The sequence below is a fragment of the Triticum urartu genome, chromosome 5A, assembly GCF_056163025.1.
Source record: "Triticum urartu cultivar PI428250 chromosome 5A, HENAU_Tu73, whole genome shotgun sequence".
Lineage (NCBI taxonomy): Eukaryota > Viridiplantae > Streptophyta > Magnoliopsida > Poales > Poaceae > Triticum > Triticum urartu.
This window is the reverse complement of record NC_141877.1, coordinates 175,474,217-175,488,601: the sequence shown is the minus strand read 5'-3', so window position 1 is coordinate 175,488,601 and position 14,385 is coordinate 175,474,217. Positions and strand designations below refer to the sequence as shown.

The 14,385-nt window shown below is 45.2% G+C and overlaps 1 pseudogene; it reads left to right on the top strand.

Annotated features, from left to right (window-relative positions):
• The first annotated feature begins 2,686 nt into the window (after nucleotides 1–2,686).
• Nucleotides 2,687–13,431, top strand: LOC147970718 (zinc finger BED domain-containing protein RICESLEEPER 2-like; annotated as a pseudogene).
• Nucleotides 13,432–14,385: the final 954 nt, after the last annotated feature.

The window sequence follows — 14,385 nt, the reverse complement described above, 5'->3', positions numbered from 1 at the left end:
CAATATGAGCTACTAGTACATACTCCGAACACTGATGTATATAGACGTATTTTAGAGTGTAGATTCACTCATTTTGCTCCTTATGTAATCCATATTGAAACAGACATAATAGTACGCACTCTCCCTCACCCCTCGACCCTCGCCCACGTGGTGGACGTGCAACAATTCATTCAGTCTCAGATAGCCAAAACGATATATATTGTAGTACCATTATTGCTCGACTTCCCGAAGAGGCGAAGAGCCAAGCGCAAGGTATATATTTTGGAGATGCCAAGTGCAAGGTTTATAGGAGAACGAGTAGTATTTGTACTAGTAGAATGTACCAGTGGTACGTACTATATGAGGAAGAAGGCAACAAGATGTATGTTTTGCGTGACTGTCTCTTCTTATAGGACATGCTAGACCTAGTGGACCTCATTGTTGCAATGGGAGTACTCCCTATCATAGATGGCACAATTCAGAGAGGTGGGCAGCGGGCATAATTCGGAGCTCCTTAGTCTTAAACCACATGAAGAAGTCCCATTGAAAGGAATTGCCATCCTCTACACGTGCTCCTATGTAAAATGAGTAAATGAGACAAAAATAGAAAGAGACAAAGTAAAAAAACCACCAGCCTTAGATCCAGCTAAGGATGGCGAATTTACCCATGGGCATGGGTACCCGTGGGTACCCGACCCGAATGGGCAGGGTATGGGTATGGTTTTGTGCCCATGGGTAGTTCCTAAACCCGACCCGATTAATCGTGGGTAGGGCATGGGCATAATTCTTTACCCGCGGGTATACCCGAACCCGACCCGATAGTCTGACAACCTTCCTTCCCTGCCCCATTAAATCTTTCCTTGTAGCCACGTAATCACATTTGTTATCTAAAGAGTATAAGGAAATCAGATCAAAAATAAAGGAAAAGGAAATTACTCTGCCGTAAATTACTCTACCAGCCCAGAGTATATGCTACAACATGATTTTTTCCATAGAATCGTTGACAAATTGACGTCCTCGTCTCCTCTTCTCCTGATCGTCCTCCCGGAACTTTCCCTTTTTCTCCGAAATCTCCATCTGTCCCAGGCTCCCAGCGATGAGCCATTTAAGTCGTCGTCCATGATGACCATCCCTGCACGGGGCTGCGGCGAAGGCGAGGTAGGCCACAGCGACGAGGTGGGCTGCGAGCCAGTACCATATGGCAGGGAGCAGGACCGCTCTGATGACTAGGCAAAACTACCGACGTTTAGGGTATGAATCTTACCTATTCGTACAAAATGAGTATGAACTGATTCGGTACTAGTGTATATCGAATGTGTTCTTGTTCAGTACTACGAAGGCATTCGACTCAATCTCGTGGGAGTATCTACTTGAGCTACTTCATAAGCTAGGTTTCTCTGCCCGATGGCATGATTGGATCGCTCTGCTGCTGCGATCATCCTCCTCTGCAGTTCTTCTAAATGGTGTGGAGGGTGAGCTGATAGACCGCCACAGGGGGCTACGTCAAGGCGACCCACTCTCCCCTTTTCTTTTCATCCTTGCCATCGACATGCTGCAGCAGATTCTAGATCGTGCTGCTGCCCTTGGATACCTGGCACCACTTCCTGGGCATGACATCAAGCCGCACATTAGCCTCTACGCGGACGATGCAATCATCTTCTCCAACCCATGCAATGAGGAGGTTTCCTTCCTGCTAACTATCCTGGAGAAGTTCGGGGAGGCAATGGGTCTGCGTGTAAACCCTTCAAAATCCACTGTCACGCCTATCCAATGCCACACTTTGGACCTAGATAATATATTGCAAGGTTTCCCTGGTAGGCGAATAGATTTCCCGATCACATATTTAGGCTTGCCGATCTCCTTAGGAAGACTGAAGAAGGTGCACCTCCAGTTCAACTTTGATCGCATCAAAGCTAAGCTAGCAGGTTGGAAGGGGAGGCTAATGAACTATGCGGGACGGCGAGCGTTGGTCCGCTCTGTGCTCTTAGCCATTCCTGTATTCGCGCTCACTACAATCAAAGCCTCGGCTGGAGTCTTGAAGGATATTGACAAGATATGCAGGCGTTTTCTTTGGGCTCAGGAGGAGAAGCTATCTAGCGGTAAATGCAAAGTCAACTGGTAGACGGTCTGCTCCCCGATCGATCTTGGCGGATTAGGAGTTCTAGATAGTGCTAAATTTGCAAGGGCGCTGCGGCTGAGATGGCAATGGCTGTCGTGGGATGAGGCAAACCGGCCATGGAATGGCTTTCCTTTGCCGTGTGATGATCAGGATCGCCAGCTCTTTGCTGCTGCAACAAGCGTCTCTGTTGGCAATGGCGAGCGCACACTCTTTTGGGAATCCACCTGGCTGGGACCGCTGCCGCCAAAGGCGATTGCACCCTCTCTCTTTGCCCGATGCAGGTGCAAGAATCGCACAGTCAAATACGCGCTGCAAGGCCAAAAATGGATTCACGACATTCACCGCCCACCCCTCTCGGATGCCAACATACTTGATTTCAGGAGGCTATGGAATATGATCAACAATGCCCAGGTCTCGCTGCAGCCAGATGTTCCCGATAGTATCACCTGGAAGACAAGCCACTCTGGCACATACAATGCAGCGGCCGCTTACAAGCTCCAGTTCGCTGGCCGGATAGGATCAGACTTCGCAGCCATGTTCTGGAAGGCCTAGGCTCCCCCACGCTGCAAGTTCTTCACCTGGCTGCTAATGCTCGACAGGCTATGGTGCGCCGATAGGCTGCAAAGGCGCGGGTGGCCAAATGACTACTTCCGCCCGCTGTGTCTCTGGAACCTTGAATCATCAGTGCACCTGCTTTGGCAATGTCCAGTGGCACAGACGATCTGGGCTGCAGCGGCAAGATGGCACGGCTGCGCTGCTCTTGCTCCATCTACCTGGCCAGAGGGCGACAGATCGGAGATATACTGGGCACACATCATCGACAACACCCAGGCCGAGCATCAAAAAGGAATCAGGTCGCTCACCATGCTCATCACATGGGAACTTTGGCTGGAGCGAAACCGTAGGGTTTTTCACAAGAAGATCGTCGCGCCCTGGGCCGTCATTCAGGTAATGCGGGGATCCCTGGAGGCATGGAGATTGGTGTGAGCGAAATGTCTGCAGTGTGATGGCCTGGCTTATTAGGAATGATAGACTACTCATATCAATAAGGAATTCCTTCTTTTCTAGGAGCCCATTCGGACAGAACTCCAAAGTTAAGCATGCTCAGCTTGGAGTAGTGTCAGGATGGGTGACCAACCGGGAAGTTGCTCCCGGGTGCGCATGAGTGAGGACAAAGTGCGCAGAAAAGACTAATATTGATCTGTGGGGCCAGTCTAGATCCCGCCAGGAGTAACGACCACCGGCGGGTGTGTCCGGGGCGTTACAAGTTGGTATCAGAGCCGACCCTCGCCGTTACACGGATGGTTGCGGACAGGTGCGTGGTCATGTTGTTCATGACGTTTGTGACCCGTCGTGGCACACGGCATGGCACATGTACCGGACTAGATGCACGGACAGTTGTGCCAAGAGGGAACGTTCATGTGGCCCAACGAGGACGTCGGTTCCTCTGAGTGGGGATGTATGTGATGGCCTGGCTTATTAGGAATGATAGACTACTCATATCAATAAGGAATTCCTTCTTTTCCAGGAGCCCATTCAGACAGAACTCCAAAGTTAAGCGTGCTCAGCTTGGAGTAGTGTCAGGATGGGTGACCGACCGGGAAGTTGCTCCCGGGTGCGCACGAGTGAGGACAAAGTGCGCAGAAAAGACTAGTATTGATCTGTGGGGCCAGTCTAGATCCCGCTAGGAGTAATGACCACCGGCGGGTGTGTCCGGGGCGTTACAAGTCAATCTTTGTTGATCATATCTTCTCCTCGTTTCAATGTTTTCTCATGCCGGTGGAATTCTTAATCATTCACCTCTCGCTATTCAATTGTTCCGGAGTGCTCAAGCCTTCCCCGACCTTAGGAGCCCCCATTGCATGATCGTTTTTAGCAGCCGAGTTTGTGTCTAGAAAAAAATGTTTTGAGTCATTTAGGAATTATATATCGAAGAGTTTAGGAATTCTTTTTACTTCCCAGTCTCCTCATTGCTCTGGTAAGGCATCCTGACGTAGAGTTTTGACTCTTCTCTTCTCAAATGATCCTAAAAAAAATTTAGGATCACGCGGGTATCTTGGAATCGTTCCGATGGTTTTGTGACGAGAACATTGTCTTGGTGCCTCCTGTCAGGGGTTTTGTGGCAGTGTCCGGGGAGTTGAGCTCCGAGGTGTTGTCGTCACAATTGTATCGTTGCAGTTCTGGAATACCTGAGTTTAGTTCGCCGACATTGAAAATCTCTTTTATGCAGTTCGTTGGTGAGATAACCTCGACGCCACCCAGTACTGGGGCGGGAGTTTGGGAGTATCGCCATAACTTGTATAACGGATGCTTTTCGAAGGTTGAGGTAGACGATTTCCGAAGGTTTCTTGGTTATGTGTTGAAGGATGGATACAGCTGGATGTAGGATTTTTTTAGTTTTGGGTGAGATATTATGCTTCCCCTGTATCCCCAACACTTGATTGCATAACCGGAAAGGTTCGGGAGTTTCATAGGTGGGAATTCAAGTAGCTCGAAGGATATCTTTCCGATAGACGTATGATATGAAATTGGGGTTCGACGTCTAGTGGTCCGCCTATTCACGGTCGGTTTTACAGTGGTCTCGTTGTGTCTTAAAGAGTCCTTGGCTATGCCGACTCGGGGACGCTTCGTATGTCATGTGCACTGCCTTGTACATGATGGTGCTGTACGATCGAGCCCGTGTAGGCCCCACCACAAAAACTTCGGACGAAATCTCTATCATATGTTTGTTCTAGCTTATTCTGCAAGCCAACCCTTTGTTTTTTGTTTTGATTTGTGGTATTTGAGTTGCTTCGAAGTCAAATGTTGATTCCATACCTTTCCTAAGCGGTGTTCTCATATTCCTATGTGAATACTAATCCTTCATGATAATCGAGATTGGCATGTCAATCCTTTTCAACCGGTGTGTCTCTCTTCAAGTGGATCCGATCATTTCAACATTCGCAAGATCAACTCAAGTCTTCTCAATGGTGTTTGTTTCATCCGTCTCCAAGTTGCCTTTGTTTTTCCCGCCCACCCACCCTTTTTCTTCAACGATTCAGATTTCTTATTCAAGTATCCTTTTTATTGATGGGAAGCCTCTCCATTCCTTTTCCGTCAATGTTCTTATCCGGTGATTCTCAGGAAGATTCTAATGGAGCTTCAAGTTCATCATTCTTCTTTCTTTTCATCTTCGGTGGTTTCAAGTCAAGCTTTGTTGATCATATCTTTTCCTCGTTTCAATGTTTTCTCACGCCGGTGCAATTCTTAATCATTCACCTCTCGCTATTCAATTGTTCCGGAGTGCTCAAGATATCTTGAAGATTCGTGTTTCCACTCTGCAGTCGTTCAAGATCTTTTGAGGACGTTATCTCATTGAAGCCATTTAATTCTATCGGTGCAATCTCTCTTTCAAATCATTCAACGGTGTTTTCTTTTGAGTGGGCCCTAACCCACAGGTCTTTTCCCAGGATCTTACCTGACTCCTCTTATTTTCCCAGAGCTATCCTCAAATTTCTTTTCGCAGTTTGACGTAAGAATGAGTTATCATCAGTCAAATGCCTTTATCCAAGATCGATTAAATTCTTTTCATCATTGGTTCAACCTCTTCGTTTTTTTTTGGATTCTCCCGGAGTGCCTCAATAATTCATGGTGGTGTTTCTTGTTATCTTTCTCTGCACTTGAAGACCGAAGAAGAGTTTTCCCTTGAATCTTGTTTCGTTCTATCAAAGATTCATGGTGCTAGCTTGTTGCCATCCTCTCATAATTATTTTTGATTGTCAGAATTCTTTCTCACCCATCCGGAGTAATTCAGGAGTATTTTCAGTTTGATTCTCTGGAGCCCATCATCTCATAATTATTCATTCCCAGCTTTCAGTTATCGTTGTCCAACCTTACCGGTGCTTCGTTCAAGTGATCTCTGATCAGTTCGTGATCCCTTCGTTTTCATGTATCTAGATTCTCTAAAGTATCCTCGTTCATTTCATAATTCTTCCCGGTGTTCCTTTATCTTTCCTTCGGTCATTTTAATTCTTACGGTGGTTCGTGCAAGATTTCTTTTCCTTATCAATTTATTCATTGTTTCAACCCTACCGGTGGTTCGTTGAAGACCTTCTCAAGTTTGCGCTATATCTATGTTAATCCTTTCAACGAAAATAAGTAGTATGCCAAATCCGTTGATTGTCATTAATTTAATTGGTGAAGGATACACATAACATAATTCTTATTCTTGTTCCATCCAAGTGTTTAATTCCTTTTTTTTCGGAGTGGTTCATCATATCATATTCTCAGTTCGAGATGCTTTATCTTTTCTTTTCCCGGAGTTCCTAGCTCTCGCAATTACATCACCACGGAGATTCATTTAAATCATTGCAAGTCTTCACCTTGTGTTTCCATCTTCTCTTGCCTTCCGTTTGAGCATTCTTTTGTTTACCGGAGTTCTTCATGGAGGTTCTACATGATGGATTCATCAAGGATTTAATTCCTTCTCGAAGTGTTCATCGGCAGTCTTTGCTAAGAAGCTCAAGTTTTCTTCATCTTTCTATCCGGAGTGCAATTCTTTCTTCCGTATCATTGGAGGTGGTATTATGTCATTGTTGATAATTTGAGTTCATTTTTCATGATTCACATGTTGCTAAGAATGAGATATTTTAAATCCATCAATCTCGTCATTGGGGTTACCTTGGGTTATATTTCACCTAAAGCCTTCCCTAAGGTTTGTTGCTATCTATGGTGCTTATAAAGGACCCAAGTTCTTCTTTATCCTTTCGATGAACAAGTTCCTCGTCTTCTTGTTCTTATCAATCCAATATTGTTTTCGTTAGTGGCAGAATTTCACCTCAAGTTCTAGAGATGTTTTCCATAAGCCCACTACAAGCTTGTCCTCTTCGTTGTTGTTTTCCCAACAACCCCGCGCAACCCTTTCTTGCAAGGATGCTTTCCAAGTTCAATTGTGGTAGAAGTTGTCATTTTATTCTCCGCTCTTTTGTTTCGACAATTTACCTTTGATTCTTTCATCTGGAGGCATTGTGCTGTTGCTCTTTTCTCTCATCATCTGGGATCATGTTCTTTTCGTGATTATCCATTTAACCGAAGTGTTCTGTCCTTTTTGCTCAAGTTCTTTCGCCTTATCAAGCCTTGCATCCCTTCTCAAACGGAGTGCTTCCCAAAATTGTTCTTCCTTGTTCCTCTTTTCTAACGAGGTGTTTTCAACTTCGTTCATCTCCGTTGTATTCTTTCTTTCAATTTGTTCAACTTTTCAAGGTTCCGTGGTTTCACTCATTTGTCAAAGAAGCAGCTTAGCTTTACCTCATCTCTTTCTCTTCCGTTTTCCCTCCGATGCCATTCTAGATCTCGGGACGAGATACTCTCGTAGTGGTGGAGTGTTATAACGCCCTGAGACCGTTGCGCCACGTGTCTTCCCGTTATTCGCTGTTGTTGCCATGTCATTTGCTTGCGTGTTGCATCTTATCATGTCATCATGTGCATTGCATCATCATGTTTTTAAAACTTGCATCCGTCCTAGTCTCCTCAGTCCTTCCGTTGTCCGTTCCGAGCCCAGACACACTCGCACGCGCCCACGGCATGTCCGAAATAGTATTTTATAAGTGGCCGGGAAATGTTCTCGGAATGGGATGAAAGTTGGTGTGTGGTCTTATTATAGTGTAGATAGACCGCCTGTCAAGTTTCATCGCATTCGGAGTTCGTTTGATAGCCCAACCGGATAACTATAGCGGCAGTATAGCCGGTCTAACGTCGAACGTTTTCGGTCTCCGAAAACAGTTGCCGGGCTGCAGTCCTCTCCTCTCATCTCAGCCCAACCTCTCTTCACAACCCACCTGCAGCCCACCTAAACCCCCCTCCGTTCTGGTCCGTCAGATCGCGATCGGAGGCTCCGAAACGCTCCAAAAACCACCCTAAACCCAAACCCTAGCCATCCCTGCCTATATATGGACAACCCCTTCCAAATTTGGCAGCCTAACCCTTCCCCTACCTCCCTTCCGCCTCCCTCCTCAAATTCCGTGCCACCAGCCTCCTTCCCCCTCCAAATCCGGCGCCAGCCACCTCACCAGCGCCACTTGGCAGCGTCCCAGTGGCTGCGCCGCCACCCAGCCACCGGATCGGCCAACCGAGCGCCGCCACTTGTCGTCCCTGCCTCCAGCCTCCTCTCTCCAGACGCAGGCCCGCCGAGCCCGCAGGAAGCCTGCCAGCGCCCATCTGGGCCCGGATCGCTCCGCCACTGCTCGTACATCGCTACAGCCCTCGTTCCCGAACGTCTCCTGCGTCGGCTCGCTACTACCGCCTCGCCTTGCCTCGTCGGCGACCCCATCTCCGCGCTGCCGAACTCTGGCAACCAGGAGCCGCCGCCGGTGACCCCAGGCCGCCTTCCCTGCTCTCCTCTCTCTTCGTTGCTCCCTCTCCGTCTCCCTCCTCTCTCATGGTCTCTCTCTCTATGCCCTTCGCAGGTCGACGCCGCCAGCCATCTCCGCCCGGATCCGGAACCCCCATCGCCGGAGCTGTCCGTTCCTCACCTCCACTGCAGTGCTCCGCCGCCCTTCGTGCCGGATCTCGCGTCGCTGCGAGCCCCGCGACCATGGCCGCACCCCTGGTTCGTCTCGCTGCGGGTGCACGCACGCATTGACCTCGGCTGCTCCAGCATGGGCCAGCCTCTGGCCAAGGCCCAGCTGCTCCTCTGCTGCACCGCGCCAAGGCCCATCTCCCTTGGCCCATGGTGAGACGCCCCCCCAGCAGCGTCCCTTTTGTTTTTTTTTCAGTTGGCCCAGACTTGCACCAGTTTCAGCCCGTGGTTGTTTTTTTCTAGTCTATATGATGGCCTGGCTTATTAGGAATGATAGACTACTCATATCAATAAGGAATTCCTTCTTTTCCGGGAGCCCATTCGGACAGAACTCCAAAGTTAAGCGTGCTCAGCTTGGAGTAGTGTCAGGATGGGTGACCGACCGGGAAGTTGCTCCCGGGTGCGCACGAGTGAGGACAAAGTGCGCAGAAAAGACTAGTATTGATCTGTGGGGCCGGTCTAGATCCCGCCAGGAGTAACGACCACCGGCGGGTGTGTCCGGGGCGTGCGCACAAGTGAGGACAAAGTGCGCAGAAAAGACTAATATTGATCTGTGGGGCCAGTCTAGATCCCGCCAGGAGTAACGACCACCGACGGGTGTGTCCGGGGCGTTACAAGTTGGTATCAGAGCCGACCCTCGCGGTTACACGGATGGTTGCGGACAGGTGCGTGGTCATGTTGTTCATGACGTTTGTGACCTGTCGTGGCACACGGCATGGCACATGTACCGGACTGGATGCACAGACGGTTGTGCCAAGAGGGAACGATCATGTGGCCCGACGAGGACGTCAGTTCCTCTGAGTAGGGGTGTATGTGATGGCCTGGCTTATTAGGAATGATAGACTACTCATATCAATAAGGAATTCCTTCTTTTCCGGGAGCCCATTCGGACAGAACTCCAAAGTTAAGCGTGCTCGGCTTGGAGTAGTGTCAGGATGGGTGACCGATCGGGAAGTTGCTCCCGGGTGCGCACGAGTGAGGACAAAGTGCGCAGAAAAGACTAGTATTGATCTGTGGGGCCAGTCTAGATCCCGCCAGGAGTAACGACCACCGGCGGGTGTGTCCGGGGCGTTACATACAGCCCCCTTTTGGGGACCCAACATGAGAGATCATCCAAGTGTGGCTTAGGGGCCTGGCCTTCTTTCCATTTATCTCTCTTTTTTCTCCTCAAACCACGACAGTGGCTGTGTAAATATTGCTCCCTACCCTCATAATATAATGGCTAGAAATTGCTGGCGACTTCAAAAAAAAGTACTAGTGTACGTCAAACTGATGGATATTCCTATACTAGTGTACGCACTACATGGATGTATTCGTGTGTGCACTATTGTGTTTGCCCTGTTAATTAACAAGTTAATATCTATAAGATTCCAGTTAAGATTCTTCTGTTGCATGTTTTTGGTGCGAAGAATGCTATGTAGTTACTGGTAACTCAGATTTTAAATATTGCTATTTAGGGATCACAATATTTCAATTTTTACTGAAACTGAAAACTATCTTCTATACAGTTCAGAAACTTGGTTGTTTGTATTCTTGTTAAAAATAAAAGAAATTGAATACGCAAAGCATAGCTGAACTACAAACATACTTTTATGATTTTAGATTCAAGTCACTATTAAGAAAACACATAATTCTCATTCTTGGACCGGACGCTGTCGGACTTCTTAAACAGACTGCAAAATATCAATTTCCATGCACGGCTTGCGAACCTGCACCTGCAGTTTTCATGGTCAGATGCATCATGCATGGCATGAGTGAATGGTACCTCAGTCATGGCCTCATTTGACCGTGAAGAATATAAGTAGATGAAATCAAGTGAAATTTATTTGGCTAGTCTCTATCAAGTTCATGCTATACTGACAAAAAAATGCCATGACTGAATTTCAGTGCATACTATCGTCCACTAAAATGCATTTTGAGCAAACTGTTAGCTTCGACGATCAGGGTAGGTGCGACAAAATAGAGTCTCACAATTATCTTAGTCCATCATCATAACTTCTATACATATTAATATAATATCTATATGCTTTCTGCTCTAGGTAATAGTACGTGCATGCGTGAACAATAGAAAAGGATTCCTATACTAGTGTACGCCAAACTGAATAATAGTCTTATACTAGTGTATGCAGTACATGTATGTATTCGTGTGTGCACTATTTTGTTTTCCCATTTGACTAATTAGTTAATATCTATAAACTTCCAATTAAGATTCTTCTGTTGCATGTTTTTGGTGGAAAGAATGTTAATTAGTTACTGGTTATTCTCATTTTAAATATTGATATTTAGCGATCACAATATTTCTGATTTTTACATTCTAAAGATTCTGTACCTTGGTTCATTTTTTCTAAAATTGAAGACTATCTTCTATACAGTTTAGAAACTTGGTTGTTTTGTATTATGTACAGTTTACAGGCTTCTCAAGATGAAGCACAAGTCTCAACTGTGGCAAACACTAAAAATGTGAACTCAGCTAGTGCCCCAGCATCCGATGCTCAGGCCACTCCAATATCTGAAGCTGCGCCATCTCAAATTGCTATTGCTGGTACAACAAGCAAAGTTGGTAGTAAGAGGAAGCTCACATCAGCAGTATGGGATGAGATGGAAAAGAAACTTATTGATGGAGTATGGAAAGCTGAATGCAATTATTGTCACACAAAACTTAGTGCTCTTGGTACACATGGAACCAAACACTTGCATGCTCCTTTGGCCTCTTGTCCTGCTAGGCATGTACCTATGGGTCCAAGGCAACAAAATTAAAGTTGAAAGCGGCTGAAGGTGGAAAAGTAAATGTTGAAAATTACACTTTTGATCAAGAGAAGGCTAGGAGAGAGCTTGCACTGATGATCTTCCCACATGAGTACCCTTTATCTATGGTGGATCACCCTGGTTTTCATAGGTTTTGTTCTTATTTGCAACCATTGTTCAAGATGGTGAGCAGAAATACTATTAGGAATGACATTGCAGCTATGCATTCTACTCAGAAGGAGAAGATGGTGGTTTTTTTGCAAGCTTCAAACACCGAGTGGCTGTCACTACAGATTTGTGGACAGCAGGCTATCAAAAGATAGGTTACATGGCTGTTATGGCGCACTACATAGATGATTCTTGGAACCTGAAGAGCTTTCTTATAAGGTAAAATTCTAAATATTCCAGAATTTAAATTATTACCATGGTTATGTAGCCACTCATGATTTATTTATGTTTATGGTGTCAGGTTTGCTTATGTGTCATGCCCACATACAACTGAGGTCATATGTGAAGCCTTGTATGAGTGTCTTGTTGAGTGGCACCTAGATAGGAAGATTTCCACTGTCACATTGGACAACTGCACATCTAATGAGAAAGCTATTACCATATTGCCAGATAAGTTGGATACTAGCTCTCTTATGTTAGATGGCCAGTTTCTGCATATGCGTTGTGCTGCTCACATATTAAACCTGATTGTGAAAGATGGAATGAGTGTCTTAGAGGAAGGTGTAGAGAGAGTACGTGATAGTGTTGCATTTTGGTCGGCAACACCTAAAAGGTATGAAAAGTTTGAAAAGATGGCAAAAACATTGAACATAGAGTATAACAGAAGGTTAAATCTTGACTGTAAGACTAGATGGAATTCAACTTACCTTATGATAAGCATTGCCCTACAATACATAGAGATATTTGAAAAATTGAAGGCACGTGAAAAGAAATTTGATTGCTGCCCAACCAAAGATGATTGGAAGGTTTTAAAGGAAATGTGTGATAGGTTGAAGCTCTTCTTTGATATCACTGAGTCATTTTTAGGAACTAAGTATGTGACAGCAAATCTCTTTTTCCCTAAAGTAGTTACTATTAGTTTGGCCATAAGGAAATGGGGTAAAAGTGAAAATGAGCTTATACAAAAAATGTTAGAGGAAATGAAGGATAAATTTGAGAAGTATTGGAAAGATATACATCGTCTTATGGCAGTTGCAACAGTCCTTGATCCAAGGTACAAACGTCATATTCTCAATGCTCTATATGGTCCTCTGTACGGAAGAAATCATGCATCCAAAGAAATAGAGAAAGTGAGGGGGTTAATGTTTGACTTGGTAAAGCAATACCAAGATAAAGCAGAATGTGAGGATACATGGGGTGCTTTTGCTACTTCAATCACATCTGGAGAAGAGGATGAAGTCATGAAACTCTTGGATCTTTATATGTCCAATCGTGTCGTTACACCTTCTTCTTGTTCGTCCCATACATAATTAGAATTGTATTTGGATGAAGCTCCTCTACCTAGAACACAAGACCTGGACATCATTGATTGGTGGAAGGTTGGGGGCGTCAAGTATCCTACCTTACAGAAACTTGCTCGTGATATATTGCCTATTCCTATAATATCCTTTGCTTCAGAATGTGCATTCAGTACTAGTGGTAGAGTTCATAGTGCACACCGTAGTAGACTTACTCCTAATGTGGCTGAAGCTCTCATGTGCATGCAAGCTTGGTCTCGTGCTGATCTATTAGGTTCTCAATGTTTGAACTTGCGTCTTATTCTTATTTTCGAAATACCTTACTATTTACATACTAATTGTTGGTTATTTCATTAGGTGGCTGGAATTCCACTCTCTTTGGAACATTTCAAAGTGTTCTTGAGGACAATGAAGAAGAGATGGTAACTACTTTTGTTGCAACCTTGTTGTTTGCACTTCAAGATTTTGCTCTTAAATTGTAAGATTATTGCTGCATAATTAAATCATGTTCTTTTGATCTGTATCAGGTGAAGGATGAATCTACTTCAATTATCACTCAAGAATGAAGACTTGGAGCTATTGGTTGGCGGTTGTGATAGAAAGCACATTTGTTATTTAATAAAATCATCTTTCAAGATTTGAAGATGTACTTTTTTGTTTTACATAATTTTGCACTGCTATTATTGGCTACTCATGTAATAAGGATATTTACTGCTGCGTGCGATTGTCCGACCATTGGTTTTGTGAACACAGTCAGATTATTTACATATGCGTGTGATTGTCATCAATCAGCCTGTTAACTATGATTTGAGATAATTAATTATTTTTGTTATATTTTGTATTGGTGATGGCATAATATATGTATTATTGAGCTGCCCGATGGGTATGGGTACCCGATGTGTATGGGTATGGGCAGTGTTTTGTGCCCGTGTGCATGGGTATGGGTGTGGTTTTGTGCCCATGAGCAACATGGGCATGGGTATGGGATTGTTGTGCCTGCCCTATACCCTACCCATTGCCATCCTTAGATCCAGCCCTATTGTATCAGTGAATGGTATTTCTACGTCATGATTGACATGGCTATATTATTAACCATGCTACGGATGTAGAAGCAGATTTTTATTTATTTGCGGAGGTAGCAGCGGATGGATATTCAACGAGGAGTGAAATGATGGCTGCTTCCTCGATCAAACATAGAGAAAGGTGGGCCTCATGATTTGACGGCTTATTAGTCATTATTACTGCCTATACTCTTTGCCCATACTATAATAACCGCATGGTACAGTAGTGGGATATACTTTTAATGACCATGCTCGAAGAGAAGAGGTGCACGCACCCACACATGTAGTACTAGTAGCACTCTTTGCATCTTTTGCGTCTTCCCCAATCACACACGTGACATGGTGGAGCTCATTTTTGTAAGATGATGCAGCCCACGTGATAATTTGACGCGTCTAGTAGTAGTTACTCACTTATAAATAATGGAGGGTCGGGAACCACGCATGAACAGTGCCGTGTCA